The sequence below is a fragment of the Capsicum annuum genome, chromosome 7, assembly GCF_002878395.1.
Source record: "Capsicum annuum cultivar UCD-10X-F1 chromosome 7, UCD10Xv1.1, whole genome shotgun sequence".
NCBI lineage: Eukaryota > Viridiplantae > Streptophyta > Magnoliopsida > Solanales > Solanaceae > Capsicum > Capsicum annuum.
In genome coordinates, this window is record NC_061117.1 from 119,383,311 (window position 1) to 119,401,949 (window position 18,639).

At 36.5% G+C, this 18,639-nt stretch overlaps 1 long non-coding RNA gene across 1 annotated transcript; it reads right to left on the minus strand.

Annotated features, from left to right (window-relative positions):
* Window positions 1–7,328: 7,328 nt before the first annotated feature.
* LOC124885607 lies at window positions 7,329–10,320 on the minus strand. Its single transcript, XR_007042874.1, has 2 exons — window positions 9,973–10,320; window positions 7,329–9,008 (listed from the first exon to the last, which is right to left on the minus strand). It is a non-coding gene; the product is annotated as an uncharacterized LOC124885607 (long non-coding RNA).
* Between the last annotated feature and the right edge of the window lie 8,319 nt (window positions 10,321–18,639).

The window sequence follows — 18,639 nt, forward strand, 5'->3', positions numbered from 1 at the left end:
AACATTCAATATATCTCTAAATAATCTTGAAAGCATGGGATATTGTATTTCATTATTCTTCCCCCAATTCAGCGTGTTGATCCTTGCGCTACAATCCTCTATCTGCTGTCGAAGATAATACTTAAGCTCTTCCCGAGAATGTGTTCTGTGTGATGAAGGTTGCACCCTGTCCCAAATATTTGAATCAAAAAAATAATCAGGATAACTACTATATGCCTGCCTTTTAAAAGATAATGGCTCCTCGAGAGCCTGAGGAGCGACAGTTCGAGTGATATTTGCCGGTATGGCTTCATCAAGTAAATCGGCATAATGATTATATAATGCTTTTATGTAACTATTTGCATCACTCATAGTCGTAAACAAAGAATATTCTTCTTCAAGCTTTATCTCTAAGGAATTATAAATAATACAACTAAATTCGAACGTAGTATTATATTTCTTACATGAATTTATTATAGCATCAATCAAGTAAATTTGGGTAAGCAGATAAAAATATTTTTAAAATTTAGCAATCATAGCAGTAATAGCTTCTTTATAACCTTCTTTATTCTTATATTCTTTAAGAAAATAAGAAATATAGGCTAAATAAGCTAAAATATTACAAACAGTAGGATAATAAGCATCAGAAAATTCAACCGTAGCTATATAAAAAAATTTCAAAAATTTAACAAGATCAGCAATTACAGCACAATCAGAATCATGTAGCATACATCAAAGAAAAGAACCAGAATATTGATTAAAGGTCATTGTAATAGGAACTTTATAAGTAAGAGTTTTTAAATAATTATAAGTAGCATTCCATATAGTATCACATTCTTTAAGGATAAATATCGGTTTAAGTCCATTTATTCACATTTAGTTTTAATTCTTTCATTCTAATTTTTTGATGGTTTCCTTGAATAAAGTCAACAACAAGCCGAATCTTTTCAATATAAAAGTCAAAATATTCAAGACCATCTCTTATGATTAAATTATATATACGAGAAGCACACTTAATATGAAATATTTCGGGTAAAGGCGGAGAAAGTTTAGCTTTTAATAAGTCAACAACCGTCTTGTTGCTAGATGCATTATCAAAAGCTATACATAAAACTTTTCTTTCAATACCATAATATCTTGCAACTTTAGAAATAGATTCAGAAATAAATTTTTCAGTGTGTCTACGATCTTCTTCATACAAAAATGCTAGAATCCATTTTTGCATAACAAAATTACTATCTGTCCAGTGATAAGTAAATGTTAAATAATTATTTTACTAACAACACGACCAAGATCAGAAGTTAGAGCAATTCTACAATAATGACAACAACAATAACATACCCAGTATATTACGCAGATCATACCACTACCTCAGGTGAAGTAGAGAGGTTGTTTTCGATAGACTCGAGAGGTTGTTTTTGATAGACTCCGGTCTTAGAACCGATAATAGTATAACCAACACAAAAGATAAGTGCATATAATCTAGTATAGTATGCAAAATAAACCAACACCGCTTGCAATAAGATACTACTACAACTGCAAGATAATACTAAGAACTACCTAACCGAAATCATAGACATCACATAGCACCACGAATAAGAAACTACAAACACAAAAGAACGCTCTTTTACTGTTACCGATACACTCCCACTCCCTAACCCTTTACCCTAATCCGCGTTCTCCACACCTTCTTATCAAGGGTCATGTCCCACATAAGTTTTAACTTCTCTATATCATGCATAATCACCTCCCTCTAATATTTATTTGGTCTACCTCTACCTCGCCTAAAACTATCCATAGTTAGTGTCCCACACCTCTGCACTGGAGAATCTAACCCCTCCTTATCACATGTCCAAGACAACGTAACCTCACTTCTCGCATCTTGTCCTCCACCGAGGTAACTCCCACCTTCTCTCGAATAATCTTATTTCTCACCCTATCTTTCTTGGTACCACACATCCATTACAACATTCTCATCTCCGCCACCTCCAACTCTTGGATGTGGGAGTTCTTAACTAGCCAACATTTATCTTCATTCAATGTAGCCGGCCGGACTGCCACTTTGTAAAACTTACCTTTAAGCTTTGGGAGGACCTTCTTATGACATAAGACTCCCAAAGCGAGCCTCTATTTCAACCACCCTTCCCAAATATATTGCGTGACATTCTCATCAATCTCTCCATTGCCCTGAATCATAGATCCCAGATACTTGAAACTCTTCTTTTTCTGAATGGCTGGGAGTCCAGATTTATCACCACTCTATCCTCCTGCGACATATCACTAAACTTACACTCCAAGTACTCCATCTTGGTTTTTCTTAATCAAAATCCTTTAGACTGAAACATCTATCTCCAAATCTCTAACTTATTATTAACTCCTCCCCGAGTCTCGTCAATTAGTACCACATCATTTGCAAATAACATACACCAAGGAATCTACCCTTGAATATATCGCATCAAAATATTCATCACCAAGGCAAATAAAAATGGGCTAAGAGGTTATCCCTGGTGCAATACTATCAGAACTAGAAAGTGCTCTGAATCTCCACTTACCATCCTCACATGAGTCTTCGCCCTATCATATATGTCCTGGATCAACCTAGTATACTCCACGGGCACCTCTCTATCTTCCTAGCATCTCCACAAAATATCCATCAAAACTCTATCATATGTCTTTTCAAGATTAATAAACACCATGTGCAAGTCTTTCTTCCTCTTCCAAAACTGCTCCATTAATCTCCTCACAAGGTGATGGCCTCAATGGTCGAGTGACCTGGCATAAAACCGAACTGATTCTCAGAGATATTCATGATCTTTCTCAGCTTCAACTCTACCACCCTTTCCCAAACTTTCATAGTATGACTCAATAACTTAATGCCTCTATAGTCATTGCAACTCTAAATATCTACCTTGTTCTTATATTACGGAACCATCATACTCTACCTCCATGCTTCAGGCATCCTCTCCACTTTAAAAATAACGTTAAACAACCTTGTTAACCACTTCAAACCTGCCCCACTAGTATGCTTCCAAAAATCCACTGGAATCTCTTCTGGCCCTATCGCCCTACCCCGCCGCTTCCTGCAAATAACCCCCTTGACCTCCTCAACTTTGATATTCCTACAGTAACCATAATCGCAACACTCCTCATATTCTCCAAGTCCCCCAACACAAAACCTTTGTCCCCCTCGTCATTCAAAAATTAATGAAAATAGGACTGCCACTTCTCCCTAATAAGTGCATCCTCAACCAACATTGTTCCATCCTCTCGCTTGATGTACTTCACTTAGTCAAGGTCATGATCCCTCTACTCCCTGGCCTTGGCAAGCCTAGACAACTTTTTATCCCCTCATTTCTCCTCTAACTCTGCATACAAGCTCTCAAAAATTGTTGTCTTAGATGTCGTAATGCTATTTTAGCCTCTCTTCTAGCTACCTTATACTCCTCTTTATTCGTCTGCCTTTCCTCATCATCCTTACTCTCCACCTACTTAGCAAAAGCAATCTTCTTAGACTCCACATTCCTCTTAACCTCTTTGTTCCACCACCAGTCTCCTCGATGCTTGCCAGATCGACCTCTCAAGACACCTAACACCTCTCTAGCGGTCTCTCTAATGGAATTAGAAGTCGTCTCCTACATACTACCCACATCCTCTTTACTCTCCCAAGCCCTCTACTCTTTAAACTCTCCCCCATTTCTAAAGCACTAGTTAAAGTCAAGCGACCCCACTTAATCCTAGGCCGAGCCTCCACACTCCTCTTCTTTATGCCCTTATTGATAACCAAGTCCATCACCAATAACTTATGCTGAGTTGAAAGGTTTTTGCTAGGTATTCTTTACAGTCTTTACATAACGCTTTATCACCCTTCCTAAGGAGCAAAAATTCTATCTGAGTCTTGGCCACTGAACTACAAAACGTAATAAGATGATCCTCCTTCTTCGGAAAGCTCAAATTCTCTATCCAGAACCCAAACGCCCTAGAAAAATCCAAAAGAGAAGCTCTTCCTTCATTCTTCTTCCCAAAATTGAAACCGCCATGCACATCATTATAGCCTATCAACAAAGACCCAATATGCCCATTGAAATCTCCTCCCATGAAAAGCTTTTCAGTGCTTGGGACGTTCCTCACCACTTTATCCAAAACCTCCTAAAAGCCCTTCTTCTCCACCTTGTTCAAACCTACTTGCGGAACGTAACCACTAGTAATATTAACTGTAGACCCTTCAATAAATAACTTAATAGACATCAACCTATCATTAACTCTCTTAAACTCTACTACCTTGTAACACCCCGAATCTGGTATTCAAAATGCTACACGGTGCTCATGACCCTGAAGGACCACAAGCTAACCCATGACTGATATCTGTACCTGTATACTGTATGACATTATGTAAAATGCAAAAATAATAGACTGAAATATGTCATAAGGTTCAAAACGGATAAAACATACTATCTGAGAGTGCGGTATATCAATACCAAAACATGAACTGAAATAAACTGTCTGAACATACTGTATTTTGAAAGCCTCTAAAATTGAACTGTTTGAATAAGGAGTTGATGGGACATTTCCCCAACTAACTCCAACTACTAAAATAAACTAAGTAATGAAATAATAAAGAAATGATCATGTCCTCAAAGGTTGAGGACTCACTGCTAACTTTGACTGTTGAGACTAGAATATTACTGATGCTCTAAAGCTCGTGCTTCTAAATCTATGGTATAAAATACCATAGTGCAAATACGTCAGTATGATTGAATGTACTGGTATACAAGTGAGGTAGGCTGAATGCAAGGATTTATATGCATGAACTATGCTAATCAACTGTATAACATAAATGTGAGAATACATGTATGAATAAATCACTGTAACTGAATTCGTGATGATACTGCCTACTGAGTCTAAATACTGGTAACATGAGAACTGATAACTGATACTGAGCGACTGTATCTGATAGTCTAGGTTCTAATAGAACTAGCTGAGTTCTGTACTATTTTGAGTTGACTGTATCTGATAGTCTTGAATTCTATATAACTATTTGAATTCTATTACTGAAACTGGGACTAAAATTGTAATTGTGGGAAGTAGTCATCTAACTTACATGCCCCAAATAAAGCATTATAGTTGAGTTCGGGTCCAATCTATAACCCCAATTGGAAGGGCGTCAATACCACGCCACTAGTAAGGACAAGCTATGAGTGATCCCTTATCTGATAGGTACTCTAAAGAGAATAGTGGGACCCTCATCTAATAGGTTAATCCACCTCATCAACCCTCATCTAATAGGTTAGATGTCTCAACCTACGCTAGCTATATAGTTCTAGAGTGCAAGGATTGCTTCTAAGAATCACAGCCTCTACTCGTAGGTGAGTTCCCATTCTTGGGCTCACTCAGTGCTGAATTTCTACTCCCATCTGATTAGACACTAAATTAATTATATTGAACTGACTAGACTGAGTTTACTGAGTTCCATTGACTGATGGAGTATCACTGAGATCTGATAACTGACTGAGATTACTGATTTTTTCCTGAGTCATGAGACTGACTAAATTCTACTGAACATGGCTTGACTGAGAGTATCTTGAAAACTGACATTGGCTCTAGGCACAAAGCTAAATTGTCAGGTACAAATACCCCCCAGTAATCGATAGAATAAAATTGACTAGACATGACACTTCCTGGATTCACGACCATAATCAACAAACCATAATAAAATTATTGGGGAATTTCATGAGGCACTTGATTATCATGGTTTGGTACATGAATAGGAAAGCATATAAACATATCATAATTTCATAGGCTAATCTCATGAACAATCCATCAAATAATTTCAATGCATACCAATAACATAAAAGTCATTTTGAACATAAGGGTAAAGCATAAGTTCATCATTTTGGTTACAATTGAGTCATAAGGCATATTTCCTAATCTCTTAGGCATTTTATCAAATACCTTGCATGCATAACTATAAGCTTAGGCATGGATATTAAATTAATTCATTATGGTTGCATAAATCAACACAATTTAGTAGATTTCAATCCACTTGCTAGCATAAATTAATGAAAACACATTTAATGATTCCAACTTGGGTATTATACACAACATCAACATGATCATAATCAATCCACAACATAAACATCATAATTTATAATTTAAAATTTGAATTCTTAGACTTCATGGACGAAAGGAATTCATGAATGAACACTTGGTATACCTGGGTAGATAATTTCTTGAAGATTGGTGGAGGAAAGCTTGATTTCTTAACTTGGAATTAAGCACCTAGAGTTTCTTGTTCTTGGAGATTGATCTTTGAGAGAAACCCTAATTTGGTGTTATGAATGAATAATGAATTTATGAGCTATGGTCTGGTATAATTAGGGGTTCAAACGGGTGAAAAAGACCCAAATACCCTTTTAAAAATGGCTTAAAAATCATTGAATGGGTCTGCGATGGCTCATGCGATAGTCCATCACTGGATCAATGGTCTGTCGTTCTGACCATTGCACATGGACCAGAATAGGGACTTACGGCCTTAGTAGTGACGGCTTAGGCGATGGTCCATCGCAAGTTCGACGGTTAGTTAAGCTGTCCGTCGCACCTTAGCCAGAAGATTGACTTACTGCCTTAGCTGCGATGGTTTAGGCGATGGTCCATCGCTAGATCGATGGTCTGTCAACCTGCCCATCCCACCTGGGCTGTTCTGACAACTCTCAGTAAAACATCCATAACTTTTTCCTCCGTTATCGAATTTGGACAAAATTGGTATCGTTGAAAAGTTAATTTAATTTTTCACATGATAAAAAGTCAAAATTGGGGAAATTATATCTAATTTAAATATTAACCATTTAGGAATTCATCACTAACTCTTCTGGAGACTATATTTGCCTTAAAGAAAGTTCGGGGTTTTACTGTCACGCCCTTATTTTCTCGCGAAAAGCAGGATTCCACTTGACAAACTCTTTTTGGGTTTGGATGAAGGAAGGGGTGTGAGAGTCACCACCTAACGTATTAAGGTACGTTAGGGCATCAGTCTAGGATACTACGAACCTATTTTTTTGTTATTTAGTTTTAGTTCACCAGAGTTCCGGTAAGGGCTCAAATTACCTCGAAAGGAAGGTGTTAGTCACCTTCCGAGGTACACAAAGGTGGTTACCAATTGAATTCATACTTTACGTGGGGATTCTATGTGATCAAATAAAGGTCTCATGTTTTATTATTAACTTGATGTTTAGCTTATCGATAATATAATTAATAAGCAAACACGTCATTTGTTAATTCTAATGGTCAATTATCTAGGTAATAAAGATAAATAAAATATGTAAATAAGACAAGCAAGGAGAAAGAAGGCAAGATAATTTAATAATGGGAACTGCTTATGTAATAAACTAACTACCCCAAATAAACATGTAAAGTAAATAAAAAGACTAAAAAAAGATACTGTCCAATTCAAACAAAGAAATGTTTTGGTTTTATTCAGATGAGAAACCCAAATTGCTAAGCGTCATCCGACCAAAGGGCTAAAATCTTACACAAGTAATAATGTCATTAGCCTCGCCGTTAATATTTTGTTGGGATCATCATTTCTGAATGACTACCTGTCCTACCCCACCTAGGCTGGATGTCAAGTCTAAGGGCGTTCTATGACAAGGAGAAAATTAATGTTTTTAGTAATACTTAACATCCCACCTATCGTCCAAGAGGCATTAGACTTTACTAATTTTGAATTTGTGTTCTAGATGAGAAGAAAACTATGTTGCCTAGGACTCGAAGCGTGTAACACGTTGGACCACAAGTAGCACATAATTGTCCCAAGTTAGCCTCTTGGTTAATAAATGAGTTGATTAATATGGTAAGCATGCCAAGACAAATAATTAATTGCTACATCATTAACCTATAGGCATGGTGTCTAAATGATCAACGATTCATGATAAAAGACTGTGATTCGTGTATGCAACAACCTTATGTTTGTTCATGAGAGGTATCAAAAGTGTGGTAAATGTGTCAAGAAAATGTGTTGTGAATTAAGTGTTATAAACTATAATAAGAATACAAGAAACTAGTAAAATATTAAAGGATTTGTTAACATGTTAGGGATGCACTTAAATGCGGAGAACAAATTAACATGTAGAAAATGTAGAGAATTACTAGTATTTTAGCATGCTGAAAGTCAACTAAACATGCTGAAAAATTAATTAAACATGCTAAAAAAGTTAATTGAACATGCTGAGAATAAGTTAAGGCACAGTATTTTCATGTTGATATGCTGAAAACATGCCAAGAATGCGTAAAATCTAATATTTTAACATTCTATAAATGTAGGGAACTAGCATTTTAAGCATGCTGGAATTCAGTTTAAGTGCTGAAATTTATTTAGATGCGCAGAAAAATCATTTAAACATGTTGGAAATTAATCTAAAATTGCTAAACATGATGTTAGACATGCTGAAACTTTGATGTTAACATGCTCAAATTATTTTAATATGCCTAAAACTGTGTCGACACACCTAAACATGTAAAGACATACTAAATAAGTTGTGCTTAACATGCGAAAATTAATATAATAAGCTAACGTATCAAAAATATTATCATGCCTTAATTCAATGTGGATATGTTAAAAAGATATTAGCATGCTTAGGTTCAAATCAATATGCTTAACATGCAGAAATACGTCAACAGGCCTAATGTTAAATTAATAAGCTTCATATCAATTAATATGATACATCAATTTTAGATAGATAAGAGTAATTAATAAACTATAGCAAGATTCATATTAATAGACCCTAATTTTGTGCCTAGATGATTCAAATAACACGTCCTGCACGTAATCCTAGGTTGTGCCTACCTGTACCATTTATAGAGCACATAATCCCCGCCCCCCAAAGCAATCCCCAAGAAATTATATTATTACATCGATAATAATGTCTTTACACAATATTAAAAATCAAATAATAAGAAAGTACACTCAAGCTAATACAATCTAATTATTAAACTAATTTGGTTACTCTTCGAAACCCGTAGTAGTCTACTTAAACCTGCGAAATAAGATGTAATGGCAAGCAAAGCAAGAATATATGATGAACATCAAAATTTTCTATAGACATGTTTTCTAAAGGTTGTCACGACATGATGCAGTCAACACACAAAGAAAAGAAAATTGCATCGATTCGTGAACTTACCAGTGATTAGCAGTAAGAGAGATAAATAATAATAGAAGCCAAAAGCCAAGTATACGTAATAGCGAGATATGCAAGATGTTAACAGCAGCCTCTAAAGAGAAACAAATGCACTTAAAAATTTTAATTACCTTTGTAAAAAGTAGCCAATGATTTTTTGTTAAGAGTAGTAGTAGTAATCGTAATTGTGAGACTTGAGAACCTTTTACAGTCTCCTTTTGTGAATGAAGGGATGGGTTTATATAATGTCAAAGAAATCAGTCAGCCTAGACAAAACAGGAAAAGAAATATTCCACCCTTTTAATTACTGAAGTGATATTATGTAAAATCAGTCGGGGGTAAAAATAAGAAAGAGGAGAAGTCAATCACCCATAATTTCCTTAAAAGAAGGCTTGCTCAATCAATTGTTTCATGTTTTCCATAAATAAGTGGGTAAGAAAAGATACTAAGTTGAAAGAGGAAAAATAATAACAAAAACACGTATCATTAACCATATATACTCAAATTAATTTAAAGCCATCCATTAATTCTATAAAAAAGCCCAGAATCCATTGTCAATTTGGAAAAAACACAATCAATATTTTATCATAAACACTGATTCAAATATAATCCATGTATAGCACCTTTCAATAACAAGCAGCAGTCAGCAATCACATTGAGTGTTATATTTGAGGGTTTTCACACATAATAGTCCAACGATAAACATATAGCTAGATGAATTAAATCTCACTGACAGTCAGATATGATAAACCTTAGGCAATTCGGGTGACGAAAAGAACATTCAAATCAAATCGATAACAAACATGCTATTAAGGAAACAAACCGTATAATAGTCAGATCTTAGGGGGTGCTATTTCTATTGTTGGTGGCACCGGAGATGAAGGGGATTGCAGATTTGGTGCGGCGTGAGAGAGAGGCGAAAAAAAGGGGTCGAATCGCGGCTGGTGGAGGTGGCAGATCTGGGGGTGGCACTGGAGTGGTGGCTCCGATCAGCGATGGTAGGCTGGTCGTTCTTGGTTTCACCAGAGAAGATGGCCCTGAGGCTGGTTGCATGGCGGTGGCATGGTGGTTTTTATGGTCGATTAGTGATGAAGAGATCGGAGGAGGGGGAGATCAAGATTTGGAAGAGTTTTGTAGAGAGAGAAGAGGGCAAAGAGAAGGGCTCTCCGGTGATGACCATTAATTGGCCGTGTATTAGCAGATGATATATACATGGGTTCGCGATGTATTGCCACTAGAAATCAAGACATTGGCATTGGACTTGTAAATCGATACTGCTCTAGTGGCTTTCGAATGGAGTCTTCCCCAATTACGTCTTTAAGTTCTTCCTTAGGAAGTCGATTTATTAGAGAAGAAACCTCGTTCTGCTCAAGTTCAACTTTGATAAAATCATTGTCTCGAATTTCAATCCATTCTTCATATAGTATGTTGGGAAGGGCATTTAGATTAGGAAGTCCCGAATTCACTGCCGAAGGAGAGGAAGGAGTCAGAACTGAAGCTGTGGCATTTCATTCAGTCCTCGTTCTCGTATAGTTTCACACCGCTGCCAGAACCTCTAAATCTCATAAGAGAAGAAAGCGTAAAAAAGAAAGATAAGGACGGCTAGCCTTCGTGGTCGTAACAATCACTTCAAGCAGTGGAAAGAACAAAAGATGCTTTCTGAATCGAGACCCGGCCCGGCTCGCGTCGTTCCAACAACCGGCGGGGAGCACCTCAGTATACGATCGCGCGCAGTAACTGGGAGTCCTATTACACCTAAGGCCAACTTCAATTCACCAAACCAAGCAGTGGCGGCGCCATCGTCGGTAGCCATAGATATCCATTATGATGAGAAGAAAGAAGGGGAGATAGAGAGAAAGAAGGGTTAGAGAGATAGAGGGACGGGTGGTTTTCTGAGGGGCGATTAGGGTTAGGGTTAGGTTTTGTTGTTGTTTCAAAAAAAGAAGGTAAAGAAGGTTTGATCTCAGCCATCAGATCAGTTTTTGATTGACGGCTGGGATTTAAAGATTGGGAATTTGACCAACATTGACTACCATTTAAAATTAAGTGACTAAATTGGCCATAATTGAAATAAAGGGCTGACATTGTATTAAAATTGAGGCTAAGAGATGAATGAATTAGAAAAATGACTTCAATTTTAGACTGTTATTTAAATTTTAGTAGAGATAACAATATATGATAATAATAATAATAATTGAACAATAATAATAAATAATAATAACAAATAATAAATAATAATAATATATATAATAACAATGTCAGTGAAAAATAATAATATCAATAAATAAAATTAAATAATGAAAAAATAAACCATGTATTTGCAAAAATGTGAGTATGTGCAGTTACGTGAAAAAACAATTTAATTAATAGAATTACATAAAATGTCATATTTGATTCAGAAAATTATAAACATGATAAAATAATAAAATAATTTTTGCATTTTTTTCTAAATTGTGAATGCAATACGTCAGTATATACTTAAATGCAAGAATAATGAAAAAATTATTAATAATTGAAATTAAATAATTTTGATAAAATAACAGCCTAAAAATAATACTGTGAGGTCAAAATTAGGTATCAACAGCTGCCCCTTCGTTGCTTGAGAATGATAGAAGAATTTTCAAGCAACGAAAGTTGACGTAGTAGCCAATTTTATCCGACCGAGATGATAGTTTGCTAGGAAGAAAGCGCGGGTGGTGTTTAAGAATAGTGTGGCCAAGACTGTGGCTTTAAGTCGCCTAAATATCTCTGGTTTTACGAGAATCAGGCCTTTTGTAGTTCTAGATTTAGGAACGGAAAATATTCCTAAAGAATGTTAATGATAGTGGATAGGGACATCAATAATGATATTGTGGGTTGGTGAGACGGTAGGATTTGGAATAATGACGTATGGAGAAGTTTGAAAATGTCGAGGTAGGTGAGGTGATGCATGAATAGATGGGGTAATGCTTCGAGAATAGAAATAAAAATTATCTCTGTTTGTTATTCCTTCTCTGTTACCTGCGTATTTACATCACAAAGGTTAGATATGTAAGAAATAAACAATTGATAAACATAACGTGAATGCGATAATAAAGAAAGCATATCTGTTGTTTCGTGGAATCGTGTGATCAGCTGCTTGGCTTCTCATCATGGGATCAGCTTTTGGGCTTCTTTATGCATCGTGAAATTGTGTAATCAGCTATTTGGCTTCTCATCATAGGATCAAATTTTGGGCTTCTCCATGCATCATGAAATCGTGTGATCAGCTACTTGGCTTCTCATCGTGGGATCAGTTTTGGGCTTCTCCATGCTTTATTAAATTGTGTGATCAGCTACTTGGTTGCTTGTGATGGGGTAATCTATACCTGTTAGTCCTACCATTTTTAGCTCAACTGGATAAAATGGTTGGCATGGATATATATGTATGTATAGAAGATTTGAGAAATATAGTGAAAATAACTATAGCAAGAGGAGATAAGAAAGCATATTTGTTATGAGAGAGCGATGCTTTTTTCATTTATATTTAAAGAGATTGTGCTTAATCCTCACCATATTCTGTAAAGTAGTAGAATTTAATAACGCCGAGGCGGTTGTGCTTAGTATTAAAAACAATATTCGTCTTTAAGAAACCTCATCGACTTCCAGAGGGAAATGCTTAGCTTCAGACAATTTCTCGAGAGAGGGTAGTGCTCAACCCAACTAACTTTCAAGGATAGTGCTTAGCCTTAGTCAGTTTCTCAAAAGAGGGTAGTGCTTAACCCACTTAACTTTTCAAGGAAAATGCTTATCCTTAGAGAGTTTTTGATAGAGTAGTTCTTAACTCCATTGAGTTTCCGAAATAATGCTTAGTTCGAATAATTTCTCAAGAGAGGGTAGTGCTTAACCCAACTAACTTTCAAGGACTATTTTTAGCCTCAGTCAGCTTCTTGAAAGAAGGGAGTGCTTAACCCACTTAACTTTCCAAGGACAATGCTTATCCTTAGAGAGTTTTGATAGAGTAGTGCTTAACTCCATCGAGTTTCCGAAACAATACTTAGTTCAAATGATTTCTCGAGAGAAGGTAGTTCTTAACCCAACTAACTTTTAAGGACAATGCTTAGCCTTAGTCAGCTTCTCGAAAAAGGGTAGTGCTTAACCCATTTAACTTTCCAAGGACAATGCTTAGCCTTAGAGAGTTTTTGATAAAGTAGTGCTTAACTCCATCGAGTTTTCGAAATAATGCTTAGTTCGGATGATTTCTCAAGAGAGGGTAGTGCTTGACCCAACTAAATTTTAAGGATAATGCTTAGCCTTAGCTTCTCGAAAGAGGGTAGTGCTTAACCCACTTAACTTTCCAAGGACAGTGCTTAGCCTCAGTCAGCTTCTCGAAAGAGGGTAGTGCTTGACCCACTTAACTTTCCAAGGACAATGCTTAGCATTAGAGAGTTTTTGATAGAGTAGTGCTTGACTCCATCGAGTTTCTGAAATAATGCCTAGTTTGAATGATTTCTCGAGAGTGGGTAGTGTTTAACCCAACTAACTTTCAAGGACAATACTTAGCCTTAGAGATTTTTTGATAGAGTATTGCTTAACTCCATCAAGTTTTCAAAACAATGCTTTGTTCGGATAATTTCTCAAGAGAGGTTAGTTCTTAACCCAACTAACTTTTAAGGACTATGTTTATCCTCAGTCAGCTTCTCAAAAGAGGGTAGTTCTTAACCCATTTAACTTTCCAAGAACAATGCTTAGCCTTAGAGAGTTTTGATAGAGTAGTGCTTAACTCCATCGAGTTTTTGAAACAATGCTTAGTTCGGATGATTTTTTTAGAGAGGGTAGTGCTTAACCCAACTAACTTTCAAGGACAATGCTTAGCCTTAGTCATCCTTTCGAAAGAGGGTAGTGCTTAACCCATTTAACTTTCCAAGGACAATGCTTAGCCTTAGAGAGTTTTGATATAGTAGTGCTTAACTCCATCGAGTTTCTGAAATAATGCTTAGTTCGGATGATTTCTCGAGTGAGGGTAATGCTTAACCCAACTAACTTTCAAGGACAATGCTTAGCCCTAGTCAATTTCTCGAAAGAAGGTAGTACTTAACCCACTTAAATTTCCAAGGACAATGCTTATCCTTAGAAAGTTTTTGGTAGCATAGTGCTTAACTCCATTGAATTTTCAAAACAATGCTTAGTTTTGAATAAGTTAGTGAGAGAGGGTAGTGCTTGACCCGCTCAGAATATAGGATGACAATACTTAACCTTATATTTTCTGATGGTGTATAGCATACTCAAGATTTGTACTCATCATTTTATTCCTGCACTCAAAAGAACTTGTTAGTTTTAAAAAAGGGGAAGATTGATTCGTGTCTCTGACGGCTCCTTTGTTCAGTCCCGAATTCATTGTATTTATATCGATTTCTTGAGATGTAATCCTTGATGAAATTTTTGAGGATTCCTCAAAAATTTCTGGCCCGGTTCATAGCCTCAATCTTGCTAGCCTTTAATTTGTTGAAATTCTTCTTGATAGAATTTTTTGAGACTCTCTCGAAAATTCTTCCCCAGATACATGTCTGGTCCGTCTTAAACTTGTAGAATCGTAGATTTTTGAATTCCTTTCGAAAATTCTGCCCCAGTTATATGCTTTAAGAGAATATGAAAATTTTACTATGATAAGACCGAACTACATAGGATCACCTACGTATATCTCTTAAACGAGAATCAAGTCGAATGTAGTTCAACTTACATAAGAGAAATTCATATTGTTCCAAGCATATATAAAGGTTATAGTAACTCAAGTGCTTGAGATCCTGGAATGAGGAAACGATGTGATATCTCTTCCTTAATGTCAAATAGATGTCAATGCTTAATCAACATCAAGATATGGCCCCATCACAATTATCACCTTGGTATCAATTAGTGCTTAAATTTTGTTTTTTAAAGCACGACATTCCTCTGTGGTGTGGTCTGTCATCCCTGAATGATAAGCACAAACTTTGAAATGATAAATCCATTTCGTACATGTATTCATTACAATTTCAAGAATTGGAGTAATGTAGCCATCAACCCTTAATCTCTCATAAAGATGGTCTACAGGCTCGGCCAAAGAAGTGTACTATCTTGACTAATTTTTTTGACGTTTGGTTTAAGATTCGATGAATTGATTGGTTCATAGAGTTGTTGGTGGGTTTTGACAAGCTAATGATTGTGGAAAGGTAGCTGGAGGTAATTGGGAGTAAGGAGGTTGTTGAAATGGATATGAAGGTGCTTGATATATGGGTATTTGGTTTTTAGGATTTTGCATAGTCAAGACAGTATTTACTTCCTTCATGTCATTGTTCTCACCGGCCTTTGGAGTCTTAATCGCTTGCAGTGCTTCCAGATTTATTATCATGTCATTTTTAATGCCTTCTTCAATTCTCTAACCCAATTTGATGATGTCAACAAGATTTCGATCCTCTACAAGAATCATTCTTTCATAATATTGTGGCTTTTGGACACGTATGAAAAATTCTTTCATTTGACCTTCCTCTAAAGGAGGACGCACCTTAAAAGCTTCACGTATCCATCTTATTCCATATTCTCAAAATGATTCTGTAGGTTTCTTCTTTAACTTCTGAATATAGAACCAATCAGGTGTATTCTCAACATTAAACTCAAATCTTTCTATAAAAACAGAGGACATGTCGGTCCATTTTGACCATTTTGTTGCATCTTGTGTGACATACCATGATAAGGCATCTCCAGTGAGGCTCCTCATGAATAACTTCACAAGAATCTGTTCATTTTTACCAACTCCTGCCAACTTGTCACAGTATAATTTCAAGTGGACTTTTGGATCTCTAGTCCCATTATACAATTCAAATCTAGGAGGTTTATACCCCTCCGGCAGTTCAACATCAGGGTATATGCACAAATCCTCATAACTTAGCCCGTTCAACCCCTTATTGCCTTCAAGTTGTTCCAATCTTTCAACTACGGATGGCATAAGGGCGGCGTTTGCTGGAGGTTTGGATTTATATTGATGGTGGGTAAATAGGGTCGTTTTGGCATAACTTGGATCCAAAGTATGGTTGTTTGGATGCGAAATATTTATGGTAAACGTTGGCGGTGTATTATGGTCATATGATGTTGTTGATCATTTAGTAGAGCTGGATATGTGTGACATTGCGGTGGACAAGAATGTGGATGTGAGTTATATTTAGGCAGTGTGTATATGTAGCTTGAATTGTTTGGGGGTTGTGAAATAGGAAGTGGTGGTAAGGGATGGCTTGTGAATGTGGCATTAGATTTGACAACAGTGTTACCCTCAACTTGTGGTTTGAGAGGAGCATTCAAAGCGAGGGGTAAATTAGACAAGTTACGGGCTTGTGACAATTCCCCCTGTAGTTGAAGAATTCTTTGTTCCATTTGTATGATCATCTCACCATGCTCATTTCTAGTATCATTTTTATCACCCATTTCTTTGCCTTGATGACTGAGCCTTAAGAGACGGAAATCGAGCCCTTTTTCAGTTAGTGTAATGGGCAAGAGAATGCACGAATCAATCCTTGGGGTGTGGGAGAAAAAATAAATAATGAAAAATAAAATAAAATAAAGAATCAAGTTAGTAAGGTAAAAGGAACATATACGGAAAGAATAAATATGTTAATAAAATGTTCTATAACGGGTGGAACATTATGTTCCTGTACCACTCAAAGAAAACATTAGTTCAAGAGAAATGGTTGTCCTACATTTGAATATTGTAGTCGTAATCTGCCCTTAATATGCTCAGGAGTGGGGCTTATTAGCCCGACATTTTGGAAGTGTAATTGAAAGGAAGGGAAATAAAATGTTTTATTAGATTAAGACCGGACCCAAAGTGGATTGCCTACATATCCAAATGGAAGTCAGGTCCAACATAGTTTGTGAGAAGGAGGACTAAAAACTTTTTGGATATTGAGCGTATTTGTCATTTTACAGATTGTCACTTGAGTTCGATGTTCAAATGCTAGACAACTTAAAATGAAATAAACAAGCCCAAATAAAAGTTATCACATAGCACATATAAGTTCAAAACATAATAAACATAAAACAAAGGCATCCTAGGATGAAAACGAGGGGTTAATAATTAGACTAGGCGTAAAGATTTAAGCTCCTAACGCATGAAACAAGACAGTGATGTAACGTGATGTTGAATTTGCAATTGTAATTGTAAAGAAGATGAAAATATAAGGAAGGAACAAGGTCGACTTTTGTTGAACATTAGATTTATTGATTCACATCATATTGTCGATTCATCCAACTCCGTACAGGAAAATGATAAAGCAGGGGAAAAGAAAGTTTTATTATAGTGAGACCGAACTCATTAAATGAGCGCCTACGTATCCACAAGGGAATCAGGTCGATCGTAGTTCAAATTACATCAGAAGGAAAACATAAAAGAAACTGCAAATTGTGAAACTTAGAGGAATTTTGAATGTTTGGAAGTCTGGAGCGAAGAATCAATATGATATTCTCCACCAATGTCAACAAGTGCCAGTCAATCTTGAGAAATCAATCAGCTTCAGAAGTTGTTCCCATCACGTTTATCATTTCGGTGTCGATCAACTTTTGGATCATATTATTCAAAGCAAAGCACGCCTTAGTAGGATGTCCTCTCATCCCAGAGTGATAGGTGCAAATTTGGTCAGGACGATAGCATCAAGACTTAGGATCACAAGGTATGGCAGCAATGAGCGTGATGTAGCCTGCCTCCTTGAGTCATTCATACAATTGTTCTATGGATTTGCCCAGAGGAGTGTATTGTTTTGGTGGATTTTTCTAGAGCTCATGTTGATGTTTGGTGGATTGTTGATTTGTTGGTGGTTTTTGGTAAGATATTGGAAGGTAGTTTGATGTTATAGCAATAAATGGATGTGGGTACCAAATAGTTTATGGAGGAGGTTTTGTGAAGGATTGAGGGTAATAAGCTTGGACGTAATTGGATGATGGCACAATTTATGGAGCTTGGTACCATATTAGTTGAGGTTGGGGTATGATTACTTTGACCTTTGTAGTTTTTGATGTCCCATTGATGATCGTCTTTCCTTTGTCTCTGCACTGTGACTCAACTAAATCAATCTAGGCTATGGGCTTTCCCTTAAGCTCATTGTCGAATAGCCTAATAAAGTCAATTGCCAAATCTTCCCAAGAGATCCACTTGCTAGAATCTTTTTTGGTGTACCACATCAACGCAAGACCAGTAAGTGAGCTGACGAAGATCTTCTTCTTAAGACTATCACTTTGTCCTATAACTGCTAGTTCGTCAAGGTATGCCTCCAAATGGGAATGAGGGTTTCCTGACCCATCATATAATGGAAAGTTCAACTACTCAATTCTATCTTTGTCTTCTTCTTTAGCTTTGGTCGACTTATTTATCTCAGTTTGTTGAGATGACCCCGCCTTATGCTTAGAAATTCATCCCTTCGTTTCTTCTCCCTTACCCATAGTGCTCAACCCATTGGGTTCCTTCAGCAGTACAACTGAATACCGACTTGAAGACACTTGTGCCCTATAA